Genomic DNA, 16,051 nt, shown 5'->3' with positions numbered 1-16,051 from the left:
TAGAAGGAAATAAACATATAAGCTCAAAGCATAAAAAAGTAGATAAAGCCAGCATGAGAATAGTCACCGACAGTATAGCATGCTGGAAGGTGCGGGATCTGGGGACTCCAGGCAATTCCGACCACGTGGTGACTATTCTCATGCTGGCTTTATCTACTTTTTTATGCTTTGAGCTTATATGTTTATTTCCTTCTAGTAAATATTTTATATTTAGCTCATGTGTGCGCTCCTTCTTCTCTTTGTCCACATATATATATATATATATATATATATATATATATATATATATATATATATATATACATACACACACACACACAGTAATATAGATAGGCTGCGTCACTCAGACTTCAACAAATTCAAATGTATTCAAAGTCACAGCAAACAAAATGGTCAGTGGGAACAGGACACTAGCAAATGAGGGGAGGAGAGTGGGTGGACCTGCAGCCACCTGCAGGGATGATGTTCCTGCAGTTGTTGTCTCCCCCCCCCCCCCCTCCTCAATTAATTAATGCCATTTTCAGATGACATTATAAAGGTAAGCCTTAACGGGCCTACTCTTCAAGCAAGTGTTTCATAAAATGATGCAGAAACTGTTATGTAAGCCCAGCCGAATGCAGGAGATTGAGGAGTGTGAGGGTGGCAGCGGCTGGCCTGATGTATTTAAGAGCAATGAGAAAATGCCTGCATGTCCCCTGGGTGTAGGTAGGTAGGTAGAACATTATATTTGAGCGTTTTTTAATAGAATAAACTTGGAAAAGGCTAACCACCGCTGAAGCCCACAGCCTATGAACCAAACCTTAGTCCAGTAGGCTTACGCCATTCTCAGATGGCATTAACAGTTTTATGCTTAAGATCCCCCTCCCACAGCCTCCATTAACTGCGCAGTGTCAGTTTGCCATGAGGAAATTTAGTACATACATTTAGTATATACAGATGTATTCTCACACATCTTTGCAGCAGTCACTCCAAACAGCCCTCTTGGCATGTCCTGTCTTGTGAGAAACTTCTAGCATCTCCATATAAAGAATCCGTCACACAATATACACGTGTCATATATTGATCAGCACAGTCTCCTCATGTGTCCTAGGCACATTCATCTGCGATTCAAGTGATCAGATATTAGTAGAGCTGCATGGAACATGGCTGCTCACCCACACTAGGAATCTCAGGCGTACTATGGCTAGATGCATGAAAAAACATCTGTAGCAAAGATAATCATGCAAAAAATTATTATCCCATCTGCGAAGTAAACTGAATAATATTTATGGACCTTTCCAACTTTGGTGCGTAAGGTGTCCAAATAAAACGTGTGGCTAAATGACTTCAGAAATTAATATAAACATAAGGTACAATCCCAAACAGGCTTTCAGTTTTATTAAGACAAAAATGTCAGAAAAACGCATACTAACTGTCGCACCCTTAAGATCACTCTGCAGACCAGATAAACGCTCCAATCTTTGGAGCGTATATCCAATCAGTGTGTGCAATTACTTCTTTTCAGCTCATCGTAGAATGTCTTCTAGGTGATCAGAAGGTTGGGAGTCAACATTTTTAAGCAGGACTAAAAACCCAGATCTGCCAATTACAGGAGAGTCTGTCACTCCTTCATAGACACCTATGTAATCAATGGGATAACAGCAGATATCAGCCCGATAATTGCATAATAACCACTGTTTTTGCAAAATCTATCTTTTTTTTTTAGAGACTGCTGTTTGTAAACGCATTTCTTGTAAATTTTGTCCCTAGAAGAGTGAATGCTAGGGTGGCCAATCCTGGGGTTGGGAATTAGCACTAAAAATTGGCGGGATTTTAATCCCAGGATTGTAGCTTCCGAACCCAGGATTGTAGTTTCTAATTCCGGGATTAGACTGCACATACATAGTCAAATGCCGGGTAGCGTCTGAGCATCCTCTCTGGTGCTGTTCCTGACCCTGCCGTGCGGCTCTGAGCAGAGGGACCAGCCGCACCACCACACCTGTCCGCCCACTACCGTTGGGCACCCCCACCAACATCCCGCCTATGTAAGTAAATGTGCAGGGTGGCTCATTTTTGGGGGTGTGGGTGTTTTTTTTTTGTTAGGGATGCCAATCCTTAGTGAAATCTTATCTCTTAGGGGGTTATTAATCAAAGGGTACTTGTGTACTAGCACGGCGCCCATCGCATCGCAGACCATATCGCATGCGATGCGACGCAATATCGGCCGATGTTCTACAATGGCATACAATTTTAAAATTGTATGCCATTGTATATGGCATACAATGTGATGGGATGCGATTATAAATTGTATAAGCACCCTAATGGGTGCTTACAATGCTTAAATGCACCCCCACGCCACCCCCCAAGTATAAACGTGAACCCGAAGCGCGGCGAGCGCACGCGGATACCTTCACAGGTATCCGCGTCCCCTTGCGGGCTTCACCGGTATCCGCGTCTGCTCGCCACACTTTATAAAATCAACTCCACGCCGACGTGGATAGTGGGGGTATGAAAAGGTCATAGGACGCGTACCGCCGCCCCTCGTGGGCTCGCTGCGCTTCAGGTTCACGTTTATACTTGGGGGGTGGCGTGGGGGTGCATTTAAGTATTGTAAGCACCCATTAGGGTGCTTATACAATTTAATATCGTATATGGGTCAAAATCGCATTGCATGCCATTGGGTGTATGGCATGCGATAATAAAATCGGGCGACTAATTATCGTGGGCGCCGTGCTAGTACACAAGTACCAATCAAAGCTTGCCAAGTGATAAAATTGTGAAAGGAGAGGAAGGACCAACCAATCAGCTCTTGACATTTTTTCAATACAGCCTGTAACATGTAAATTAGAAGCAGATTGGTCAGAACTTTATCTCCTACAATATTATCTCCCTCTCCAAGCTTTGATAAATACCCCCTTATTCTGAGGGTTCTGAAATAATGGGTCAACAATTACTTGGTTGACCACTATTGGATAACAGTGATCAGACCAGCACCTAAGAATGGTCAACCTACCCTAGGTGGACAATGACCGAAGGTCAGCACAAGCTTAAGGTCAACATATACATGGTCGACACAAGTTTTCATTTTTTTGGTGTCTATGCTGACATGTCAACATGGACACTATAATTGTACCGCTTCACTCGCCATGCTTTGGGAATGGTGCATTGCTGGGCTTGGCACACTACAATATTCTCCCTCTGTGCCCACTTGGAAAATAAAGTAGGAATATAGTCGGTCTAAAAAAAACCCCACGACATTAAGCTTGTGTCGACCTATGGTATGTCAACCGATAGTGGTCAACCCAGGGACTTGTTACCAGTCTGAGCCAGTCAATCACATAGCTCCTCAGAGGTTACACTGTGGCATATGTAACAAGAGGACTTGCTTTATGTATACTAAAGCATTTCTTTTCTCTACATCATATTTCATGTGAATAGGTTTGCATGACAAAAGTATGTCATGCAAACTGTAAATCATTAATAGCAGGATGATTCCAAATCCTAAAGAAAACATTAACAAATCTGTGTGTACAGGTAACCAGTGTGAATTTTTTTTTTAAGCAAACAAATCTTTTTACTCCACTACACCTAAGTAGTATTCCTTATTAGCACAGAATTTTATCACATTACCAAAAAGAACTGGACAGCAACAACCTCAAATAAATTAAATATAAAGTAATTTGCCCGTAAAAAAAAAAAAGTAGAAAACAAATTTTGCTTTTTTTTACGCTTTATAAATTTTTCTGCCAACGAAATCCTGCCCGTGAAGAATAAAAAGTAATCTATATGCATTAAGCAAAAAATAAAAACAGAACAAACCAAAAATATTAAACAGCAGATGTAATAGCCAATAAAATAATAGATGGGGATTAGACATACAATGTATACAAAACAGAAAACTGTAACAAATACTGTTCTTGCACTGAGGTAAATCAAACAGTGTACATGTTTTCTATGCCCTTTACAATGAGGCCAAGAGCTTTTGTCCCTGCACAGGCAATGCATTTGTTGTATTGAGGGCAGGTTAGGCAGACCTCTGGCAGCATAGGGCTGCTCTATGCTAAACAGCTTGCTCTCCAGGTTCCCAGGGATAACAAATGAGTATTGGAAAGTGTGTTCATGCAAAACATGACATCATATGTGCACAATGCCAGGTGAGGAAAATAGCTATTCACCTAGGACTGCTGATAGAACATAACATTAACACGTTCAGTGCCAGTGTGCAAATCTGATGTATGCTACTGCCTTACCTGCACTGCATGCATATTAGACTCCCCCGTTATCCTCCATTAGAACTGATATCCCACCTACATAAATGATAGGAATGATGGCATGCATCACACTGTTAATCTGTGCAGAATGTACTGCCAGCCGGCCTGTCCCTTCCATCGGAGAATGGACACTGGGAAATTAAGTCTTATTGCAACAGGCTGCTATCTATGGGATCACGAGGGTGGAAGAAGTCCCTGTGGGGTGTAGAACATAGCACATGATTCTGGGCTGTCCTACAGACCATGTCATTCACAATGTAGAGAGCAGAGCATACAAAGGGTCACACACAGGGTCAGACACAGTATCACACTGCATGTAAACTACACTCTGCACATGCAGTCATGCACATCCTGTTACCCGACCGTGCAGTGTAAAGACACGTCATCATCACGTACAGCAGTCACATCATGTATCACAGTGACCTGATGTACGTACCCCTGTTTCCTTTGTAACAGTTAGATTAGGATACAGTGTTGCACGTAAATGAAGGCAGCTCGGGAAATAACTGCCCATTTGTTTTGCTATGTATAGTATAAGCAGTGCGCAGTGCAGTGTACAATACAGATGTATCCGCAGCAAACACACTCCTAAGTACCGACTTGAGTCACTCACTAGTCTAACTAGAGCTAAAGTCAGGAATAAATGGTGTTCGGGGCTCCAAGAACATGGCGCCCGGCATCAGCACTACAGTGTAATTACGTACAGCGCCTGCCTCATCTGTGTGTATGGAAGCGGGGCGGGCCTGGCAGCTGGCTGAGCACTAGAAGCAGAAGGGAGCTAGCCTCAGCCCCCCACCAATCACCATCACAATCTCAAGATAACGTGATGAAACAGACCCCGGAGGGGATGTAGTTCAAGTTCAAAACACTGGACAGTGGACATTAAACTTACAGAATTACACCATTACAGAACGTGTGATATAAACCCATGTAGATAACATTACAGTCTAGTCAGCATCACGCTGTGCCATTGCCTAGGTGTCCTAATACAGTAATTATTGACTGCTGCAATGATTACATTAGATCAGTGGTTCCTAAACTGTGTGCTTAGGCTCCCTGGGGTGCCTCAGGACACTTGCAGGGGAGCCTTGGGTTGGTGGACCAGGATCAATTCATATTATTAATGGTCAATGTAACAGGTAAAGCTAGTGGTGGTGGCTGCCAATCATAATATATGTGGACAAACAGGAGCAAATCCTGTCCCTCAACACATAACTGTATATACATATACACACAATGTACTTAATATAAAATAATTTTTTTTTTTCTAATTTTCTCAATAAGAAACATTTGGCTTAGGGTGCCTTGAAAACAATTTTGATGCTCTAGGGTGCCATGATTCAAAAAAGTTTGGGAACCACTGCATTAGATAGTAGAGCACATGGGGGTGGGGTATTCTGGTTGATTCGCAGCCTTGCGAATCCACCAAACCCTGCCCGGCGAATGAACGCCTGCCCTCCCCCCTCACAACGCAGGTTCGGCCGCACAGGCTGCGAATGGATGTTTAGCATAAACATCCATTCGTATGCCGCAAGCTACCTCCCACATCTTTCGATGGTCGCCGACCATCAGAAATTGTGGAAGGTACACGCATATAAAAGTGACTTCCAAGTCACTTCCATATGCGTGGACGCTGTGTCGGATATGGAAGGGCAGCTGACATCGGTGATGTCAGCTGCCAGCCCCCCGCACCCGCCTCATGGGAATGCCCATGTAATGCTGGGCATTCCCATTTGGTAATGGGGCAGCCCAGCGCACCCTACGTCTGCACATGCACAGAAACGCAGGCGCACAACATCGGTAGCACAGAGGACTGAGGGAATAAGAAGAACCCCATTGAGTAAATGTTGTCATCACAAAACAGACACCCCCACGCACCCACAAAAGGTGCATCTAATACAAGCACCTAGGGCAGGGGTTCCCAATCTTTTTCTAATCACGGCATCCTAGAGTATCAGAATTTTTCCAAGGCACCCCTAGGCCCCAAAAAATATATATCATAAAAAGTAGATGGTGTTTATATGTGCTTCTTAGGTTCAGTTATGTGGTAAGGGCAGGATTTGGTTCTGATTGTCCACATATTATGATTGGCAGCCACCAGCACTGGTTTTGTCCAGAAATAATTGATCATAAAGAATTTGAATTGGTCCTGGACGACCAACCCGAGGCACCCCTGCAAGTGTCCCGAGGCACCCCAGGGAGCCACGGCACACAGTTTGGGAACCACTGACCTAGGGGGAATGCTAAGGATACAAAAGCTTGTAATTATGCAATGAATGTTTATCCTTGATGGCAGTAGACACCTAAAACATGAAGGATGGAATAAATAACATTTTGACTCAACTGCAATTAAACTATTAAATACTAGTGAGTGCGGCTTTATGCTTTACTTTACTGTATATGGGTATGCACAATACCCAAATACTTCTGATGGAGTGCTAGGATGGCCACTATATATACTGTATGTATGTGCACACTGTATACACATATATATATATATATATATGTATATATATATATATTTTTTTTTATATATATATTCTCAATGAAAAGAAGCAGCAGCAGCACTCCAGATATCAGTCAATGATCAAATATATTTAGACTACATGTATAGGAAAGTCGATGTTTCAGAGCCGGCCGACTGGCTCTTTTGTCAAGACATAAGCATCAGGTATAGTAAGGTAAGTTACTATACCTAATGAGTATGTTAACAAAAGAGCTGGCTGGATCTAACATGTTGACTTTACTGTATATGTCGTCTAAATACAATGGATCATTAACTGATATTTGGATGCCGCTACTTATTTTCTATGATGTCCATCCTCTGTGCAGAAGGCACCGACTCAGTCACTTGCATCTAGGAGAGTACTGAGTGCCGGTCTTCACTGGACTATTATATATGTTTTGTTTCAGTTTTTTGCTATAATAACTGGGACATATTTGAGTTACATTAAGACCAACCACAGAACATGTGCAATTACATGTGTCCATGATCAGACACACACACAAACTGGCAACTTTTAACCCAAGGGGGAAATGCAATCAAGTGGCCCTAGCTTTTCCAACAGCCCTCCCTGCATAGCTCCCTGCTGTCTCATCAAGTTCTTCCTGCATATCTCTGATTGCCTCTTCATAGCTTATACTCCCTCACTGCCAGATCTTTCCATACTACACCAAAGGCCCACAATACACTAGTCTGATTTGGGCCAAATTGGCAATCGATCCAATGCACTGTCCTGTGCTCATGGAATGGGATATGGAGGTTGGACCTACCTGGGCAGCTAATGTGGGGTCCGATGGCCATACACTGTTGCGATACATTGCAGGAGTGTATGGTCATCTTTAGGCTGGTACTAAATTAGCCCTGCAAAAACATCAGATGCGGAAAAGATTTTTCTTACATTTCTCCTATTTAATTTACGGGGGCTAGCCGAATTAGTCACAATCTAAAATTACATTCAGTGAAATACATATTTTCATCGCCATAGACTCTTTCCGGGAGAGGGCAGCCAGCTCAGGGGGGGGGGGGGGGGCCTGTTGGGAGTGAAAAGGGGTGGGGGCGGAGCACGCGTGTCGTTTTAGCCACACCCACCGCCGTGCAACGCCATTTTCAAGCCATTACACGGCGGTGGGCGGGGCTTAAAAAGGGCAGGTGACCATTAAACCCTGATAAACTGCAGCTCATGCAGGATTAATTGAATAGCCCCTGGCAAAACAATAACCAGGGATCAATGATACCATGTGATTGAATACCACCATAAGCACTTCACAGAACAAACTGACCTTACAGCATCCACTGAGTTTTTGAAAATCCTGATCCAAATCAGATTTTAATCTGCTATTGGTTATTATTTTAGCCTCAATACACAGAGATTACCAGCAGACTGAAACAACTAGATTGCCATTTGGGTTCCCTGGGTAAAGCTGGCCATGTTTTTAAAATACAGTCATAACAGATGACTGGGTTTAACAGCTGTTTTTCAGTGTAAGAACATGAATGATAATTGTTCACAGCCTAAAAACTGCTGAGATCTGGTTTGGATCATTTAGTAATTATACCTGTCCAGTGTACCCAACCATTGTTCTGCTAACTTAATGATGTGAATGAAGATTGCCTGCATACATTGTGCAGTGATTGGAGGCGGTTATAGGCACATTGCTCCTTTCCTCCTCTGTGTCATCTGTGCTAGTGTGTAGTCTGTGCCCAACTCAAAGCAGGCTTCCTCTTCATACTCCAACTGAAGCACAAGTAATGCAGACTATTTTATGCTGCACTTGGCCACACATGGGTTAATCTTCCCACAAGGCATTAACACGAAGTGGAAAAATGTATGCTTCACTTGACTGACTGGCTCTCCAGTGCTGCTATGAGGATGACAGATGCTGTAACTGCAATGACAGCTCACAGGTAAAGGTATTTTGGCCATTCCAAAATGTTTCCAGTAATATTCACCTTTATAGTTCTTGATTTCTGGGGATACATTGCTAACGCTGAGCCAATTTGCAGATATTGGTGCTTTCTAAATGTATACATCAATTTCACAAAAGAGATTGCCCTATATAAGAACTGAAATTCCCAGGAACACATTAGGCTGCATCTGATCTACAAAAGGCAACAAACGTGGTTGACAATGACGATACCCAATACAATCTTAACCATAGAAAAAAACTAGGCTGCCTGTCCAAAAACAAAACAAAACAAAAAAATGAAATGATCAGATTAGATTAATACACATACTGGAGTCACCGATGCTTGTATTTACTAATGCAAATAAACCTCAAATATTCTGAAACTTAGCTGATGTTCTACTTACTGCTGCCGGCACTTCCAGTTCGGCAGAGGTGAAGTGACTTTATATTCTAGCATGGACCTAGCCCATGGCAAATCATTTGTTTATCCAAAATGCTCTTCCTCCTAGAATGCTTCTTCTAAAGTTACTTCACTGCCAGAGGCACTAAAAGTCTGTAAACTTTAGAAGTACAGCTCTCTGTTGCTCTAGGTGATGTATTTAGAAAGTAGCTTCACATAAATTATTACACTCTATTTACAGTAGTATTAGTAGCAAACTACATCAGCTCGGCTTACAACATATTCTGCTATATACCCTCTCAGCCGGTCCGACTGTAGCTTGCCTGGGCTAACTAATACCCCTTTTACACAAAAACGCCGGGTCGCACCCGGCTTTTTTAGACCCAGGTTCAAGCCGGGTGCGACCCAGCGTTTAGTGCCATTTACACCGGGCGGACAGCCCAACTCGCACCCGCGCCCACCCCCCCCCCGGAGCTTGGAGATGACAGTGCGATGTCATCTCCATGCGCCAATCACCGCCACGCGCCGCCGCCGGACCGGAACGCTGCTGGGGGCAGCCCAGCACTAAGGTAAGCTGCTAGGCTGCCCCCAGTCCCCGCGCACACTCCCCCCGCCGTCGCACAGGAGGTGAATGGATGCCGCACACAGGCATCCGTTCACCTCCCTCCCCCGCTGCTGCTGTCTGCAGGGTATAGCAGACAGCAGCGCCGGCTGTCAGTGACTGTCAGGCTGACAACCCGTCCAACCTGCGGACGCTGCGGTCCCCAGGTTGGACGTTCCCCATTCATGTAAATGGGAGCCGGGTCATCCGACCCGGCGTTCCCATTTACACCGCCCTCTACCCAGGTCCTAGCCGTGTTCTACCCAGGTCAGGACCTGGGTAGAAGTCCTGTGTAAAGGGACACAGCGTTAGGGATTTACACCGCCGAAGATCCGGGTCTGACCCGCCGCTGACCCGGATTTTTCGGCGGTGTAAAAGGGGTATAAGCTACTCAGCAGGTATCGCTGTACTTCCTGATGGCCAGCCACCCCCAGTTTATCTTATCATCCTTCCCTACCTTCTTCCTCCTGTTTCTCTTACCCATAGTTGCCAAGTCAGCTTATAACAAGCGGATTTGGGCTTGTTTTTTTCGGGAGTTGCTTATTCTTTTGGAGGGTTGCTTGTTTTTGGGCTTATAGTTTTTTTGGTACTTATATGTTAGTTGGGCACCCACTAAGCTATTTGCTTAGTTTTTCGCACAACCTCGCAGGGCTCACCACGCTCGCCACAGCCACACTATATAAAATAAACTCCACGCCGACATGGATAGTGGGGGTACGAGCGTACTAACTATAGTGGGCGCCCAACTAACATATAAGTACCATTTTTTTAGTGGCTTGTTTTGGATTTGTTTTATTTTGGGCTTGGTGTTGTGTTTTTTGTAATTCAGTACAGAGGTAATGTACTGTGTACTCACACAGGTTAAAACTACTAGAACATAAGTAGAGGCCGATGGAAATGCTAATGATCTCTCATTATCTCTGTTGTGGCTGTCTGCTGGTTGTGTGTATTCAGTAGGGCTAATCTGATATTAACAATGATGCTTGTTGTAAGATTGTTTTATCTTCACTTAAGGTGCCTATACAGGGTACCATTTAATGGGTGCGATGCACGCTACCGCGAACAGCACATACTTGTTGTACTAGATTGTATTGCATCGCGTTCAAAGCGCATGCAATGCGATCTAGTACAATACATACGGTGCCTATCGCACAGTGTGTGGGAACTTTACAATAAATATTTCTCAGTGCATACAAAGGACCACAAATATCTACAGCAGACAATGTTCACTTGAAGAGATATTAAAATTATATTTTAACAGTTGAAGTGAAGGCATTAATGGCATGTTGCCTTTGGTACACAGGGGCCACTTGTCTAGACTATCCCCAAAACTATTAATGTTACATAAGTACATGTAGTGTATGGGGATTCTGTGTGAAATAAAGGGAGCTTGAAGTAAAATGCCTTTTTCATAATTCTTGCTTTATTTTAGAGATAATTATATTATGCATACTACTGATAAGGCTGGACACAGATTTACTTTATCTATCTATCTATCTATCTATCTATCTATCTATCTATCAAGTGTCTGTGTGTAACCCAGACACTGCCATCTACTGGCAATGAGTGAAACTACATCTCTTTCACACATACAGAAACACAGAGGCAATCACACATACAGAAACACAGAGGCAATCACACATACAGAAACACAGAGGCAATCACACATACAGAAACACAGAGGCAATCACAAGGTAGCAGACTCGCTTTCGAAGCTTTAGCTTCAAGCGGGCTTAGCTAGTAATTAATTTGCTCAAGAATCACCTTTTAACTAATGTTTGCAGTAATTGTTTCAGTAGTTGCCATCATTGTGCCGGATTAGAACACCATTACTAAAACAGGGCTAAAACCTTTAAATATCAAGTAAAGATAATAAATAAAACATTAAGGGGCATATATATTAATAATCGCGCCATTGTTGTGATGATAAATATTCAGTTTTGCAGCAGATATTTAAATTTCTTAATGATAATTTCCCCTGTATGTAATTCAGGAAACGCACAGATACAGCGCTAATGATAACCGATGTCCTTGCAAGTGTTATCCCTAGCATTTTGGAGGAGTGTTTCTCAATTGTGAGAGTCCTGCAGAGGAATCTGACACTGTGCATATGCAAAGTGTCAGTGTCCAGAATTGGAACCAGTTCATGACAGATGCTGGGGAAGGAGGACTGGCTACCCTCCATAGGTGTAAACTAAAGCTGGGTACACATCTATACAATCCCTGTTTTCTTTCGAGCATTCGATCGACCATACACGCGATCGACCGTCCACAAACACCAGCCGATACGCGCATATACACCTATACAATTTTACTTGCGATGTTCAATCTACTCCCATCCAAACAATCGCAAGAAAAAGATTGTACCACCGTACACAGTCTATCAATTGTCATTGCATGATGGTTAACACCCCTGCTGCACAGGTACTTGTAGTGCCACGTAAAAAATTAAGTCATGCAAACCGCTTTCAAGAACGGTGTAGCTGGCCATCTACATGTTGACAGCCGGTGGGGTGACTAGGGACAGACATACGGCAAACCACTATAAAGATGGGGTGCGCGTCTTGTTTACATGCTATGCTGTAGGAGAGATCATGCAGCATTCCAGCTTTGGGAGTATAATCGCAATATCGATCGACCGTGCGTACACACTGCACTTTTGTTCCGATATGGGCCCGTCCGGTCAGATGAATATTAAACAGCACTGAACCTTCGACCGACCGAGTATGGACGGACAAGACTGTTTTTGCCCGCTTATTGATCGTACAGCAGGAATCGTGTCAGCGTACACACCTATATAATCGAACGGCCGTTCGTCCCAGATCGAAAGAACAGGCCGACAATTGTATAAATATGTACCCAGCTTTGCTTTTCAGGGTTTAGTACTTAGGGGGGTCATATCACACGGGATACAGTCGCTAGGTCAACAGTATGAAGGTCAACATACTGTATATTAGGTCAATCAAAGTTGCCACGGCTTATGTTGACACATGAAATAGGTCGATCGTGTCAGAAGGTTGACACAAGCATTAGGTCGACAATAGGAAGGTCAACAGTCAAAAGGTCAACATGAGTTTTTCAATTATTTATTTCAAAACAGGCAGCATTTCATATCCTACCATCCACTAGGGTGTGGAGGGAGAATAGAATAGTGTGCCGAGTGCACCGAGCCATACGATGTAACGCGGTACACTGATACGTTGTGCATGTTGACTTACTTCGACATGGACATGAAATAAACATGAAAAACTCATGTCCACCTTCCCATTGTCGACTTAATGCTTGTAGAAACATTAGTTTCTACATACCTTTATAGGGGGGAGCCTAATAAATAGGCCCCTAAATGTCATGGTTAAGTTTCAATGTTATAATTTGATGCAAAATTGTACTTTGGCCGGAGCTACAAGCAAATATGTAACGATGAGGAAATAAAAACATATGTAGCTGGGCGTCAGATTTTTTTATTTCAAAGTAAATAAGTAAAAAGTAGTAGAACAAGCAATTTCCTCCAACTCCCACACAGCACACAGACATGTCATTTAGAGATCAGAGCTAGCCAACCAACAAGAAAGATAAGCAGATAAGAGAAGGTGTATAGTTGTGACAAATGCCCCAGTCATGCACACAAGCAGGAGACCAAACCCCCAAATACAGCTTCAAGCAAAAGGACTGCACATTGGTCATGCAAAATCCCCATATTTATAGATTCCGGATAGATTTGGCCATTAGATAAAAGTGTTGCAGAAAATGATGTAAAAGTCACATACAAAAATGGAGGCTCATACAATGACAGTAGCATGTTCCTCAGTAAGTACATGCTGTAATAAAGACTTTCATGTGTATAACAGAAACATATGTGGCACGGGGTTACACGTTACCGCTTTCATTTGGACAACGATAAATGCATTTACACAAACACTAGCAAAGCTTTCAAGATACATGCTATTATTTTATATTTGACACCTTCACTCACTTCTTATTACATTGTACAGTATATCTAATACTGTATCTCTAGATATATGTGAGTACAAAGCAGAAGTACAGTCTAGCTTTCACATTTGACCATGTTGGGATATTTGTAAATGAAAAAAAAAAAACCTGTTCTACATCCGTCTATTTGCAGGAACTTTGCAGTGGAGACCTATTCACGGATTGATGCCAACACATCACTTTCTATATGTGACATAAAGTACACAATAATTCCTTCTTCTGAAATTCCCGTTCCCGTGGCAGCACAAATCGTACACACGGTGAGATTCCCAGATTCGAGTGCTATACAATCTTTGCTAACTCTGTACTATTTACATACAATTCATGCTATCTACATTCGATTTGCACTATATAGTCATGGCTGCCCTGTCTATCTGGGTTTCGATTTGTGCTGCCACGGGAGCGCGCAAGGTAAAAACCTGTACGATCTGCATACGATTTTGACTATATACCGTAGTCAAAATTTCATGCTGATTGTACCCGTGTGTACACACCATTACACAGTATCAAAAGGGAGTAATAATGTGCCAGATATACAGTCCTGCCATCAATAATACAATTGATTGCATTTAAATCTCAAAACTGCAACAAAATTGACAGTAAGATTTTACTTCCAAGCACTGGAAATTTTTAAACAATTTATAACCTTGTTTTAGATAGCATAGATTTCCTTGTACCCTTTAGTCATATTATAAGTCGGTATCCAATTACCAACAAGGCTAATTATGTCCCCCTTACCATGTTGCTTGCCCACCTCAGGCAAGCAAAATTAAATCCACAACAAGCTTGCATTTTTTTTTTACCTGATTTTTACCCCCCCCCAAATTAGTTCATACAAGGAGAGTTACAGTAAGTACAACACTTCCTTTATCCTGTGAGCACAAAGCCAAGCCTGGCATTATACCAATGCAAAGTTTAGCATTGGGCAAAGAAAGTATTAATTCTAATGCACACTTACTACACGCATAAAACAAACACTGTCGGTAGTTCTATAACAAGGGAGCACTGCATGTGAGATTTCTATAGAAAATAATAAGCTAATGGACTTTCCAAGTGTCAAAACATAAAAACATTATGTCCATTGCAGATCCATAAGCTGCGATATCAGAAATATGATAACAGGTAAAAATAACGCCACATATCCTGTTCTCTCTTGTACTTACTTTGCACAGCATAATCCATTTTCAAACACATCTCAGAGAGCCAATGATACTTTTCCATTTCTTCAGCTGTGATCTTTACATGATCCATGATCTCTCCTGTGACATGCTAAGCCGAGGAAGAATCTGCATTTTGTGCCTGCTGTCCCTCACAGTGCTTACTATACCAATAACACACACATGGTCATGTGAAATTTGGACTTCAAACATTACAGTACAAACCATCTGTCTTCCTTCATTTACTTTTTGCTCCAGCAACTTTGTATCTTACTATAATTATCCTGTAACCTGCCTCTCACACCCCTCTATTATTTACTTATGCTAGGTGTGTGCTGAGAACAGCTACTGAAGCATCAGCGCTGCAGCAGAGCAGTGCCGGAAAGCTCCTACAGTACTACTAGTCAATCAGTCGCAGAGCACAGTCCAAAACCTGCTAGACAAGACTCTAAACCATATCTTGGTCAGCTGTCAAATATAAAGTGAAAGAACGTCTACCAATGCACCTAAATGCTACATGAAGTTCTTTAAAATCTAGAACAGTTTGGCTGATCAGGTTGCACTCATCTCATTAGAAGGTAATTCAACAAAAGGATAACTGTACAGAAAGAGGGAATCATAAAACATCAGAAAAATACATATTTTCAGAAATGCTGTCAAACCACCCCCACCCCTTCCTCGTTTTTTCCCCCGTTTCCCCATACATGCTTTTGTTAATGGTTAGTTTTTCTATTTCTAAATGTGAAAATCTGAGAAATGAGTACTGTACTGTATGTCAAATGTGATTCGATTTTGTACTGGTCTGGTGTTTAAATCATGAGTTTAAAAAGAGAAAAATACTTAAAAAAAAAAAAAAAAAAAAAGACGGAACCTATACCAGTGTGGATCTCTAGATCGACACTCAATAGGTAGACATCATTGGTCGACAGGCAAAAGGTCAACACATGAAAAAGATCAACATGGATAAAAGGATGACACCAGCAGGTCGACATGGAAATAGTCAATACAGGAAAGTTTATTTTTGGGCATCTATGACATATATCAACATGGACCCCTGATTAGTGGAGCGCCTTCGCTCTCCATGAAAAACTCATGTCGACATTTTCATGTGTCTACCACAGGGGTGGCCAAACCGGTCCTCGAGATCTACCAACGGTCCACGTTTTCCAGATTACCTAGCTGGTGCACTGCTGTAGTCATTACTAATTGTCACATTTTCAAACCTGCTGCATTCATTCCTACT

General features: G+C 42.4%; 1 protein-coding gene across 12 annotated transcripts in view; it reads right to left on the bottom strand.

Moving 5' to 3' along the window:
- Positions 1-16,051, bottom strand: part of MCF2L (MCF.2 cell line derived transforming sequence like) — a 244,660-nt gene that overhangs the window by 133,421 nt on the left and 95,188 nt on the right. Inside the window, exon 1 of one of the 12 annotated variants that reach the window (XM_083168701.1) lies at positions 4,230-4,397. The exons of the other annotated variants lie outside the window; for them this stretch is intronic. The gene's annotated coding sequence lies outside the window, so the exon portion shown is untranslated. Of the gene's footprint in view, positions 1-4,229; positions 4,398-16,051 lie in introns of those variants that run through there. 12 annotated transcript variants of the gene reach the window in all.

This window comes from Crinia signifera, chromosome 2 (genome assembly GCF_055691185.1).
Source record: "Crinia signifera chromosome 2, ASM5569118v1, whole genome shotgun sequence".
Taxonomy (NCBI): domain Eukaryota; kingdom Metazoa; phylum Chordata; class Amphibia; order Anura; family Myobatrachidae; genus Crinia; species Crinia signifera.
The sequence above is the reverse complement of the archived record's forward strand: the minus strand, read 5'-3'. Positions and strand labels throughout refer to the sequence as shown.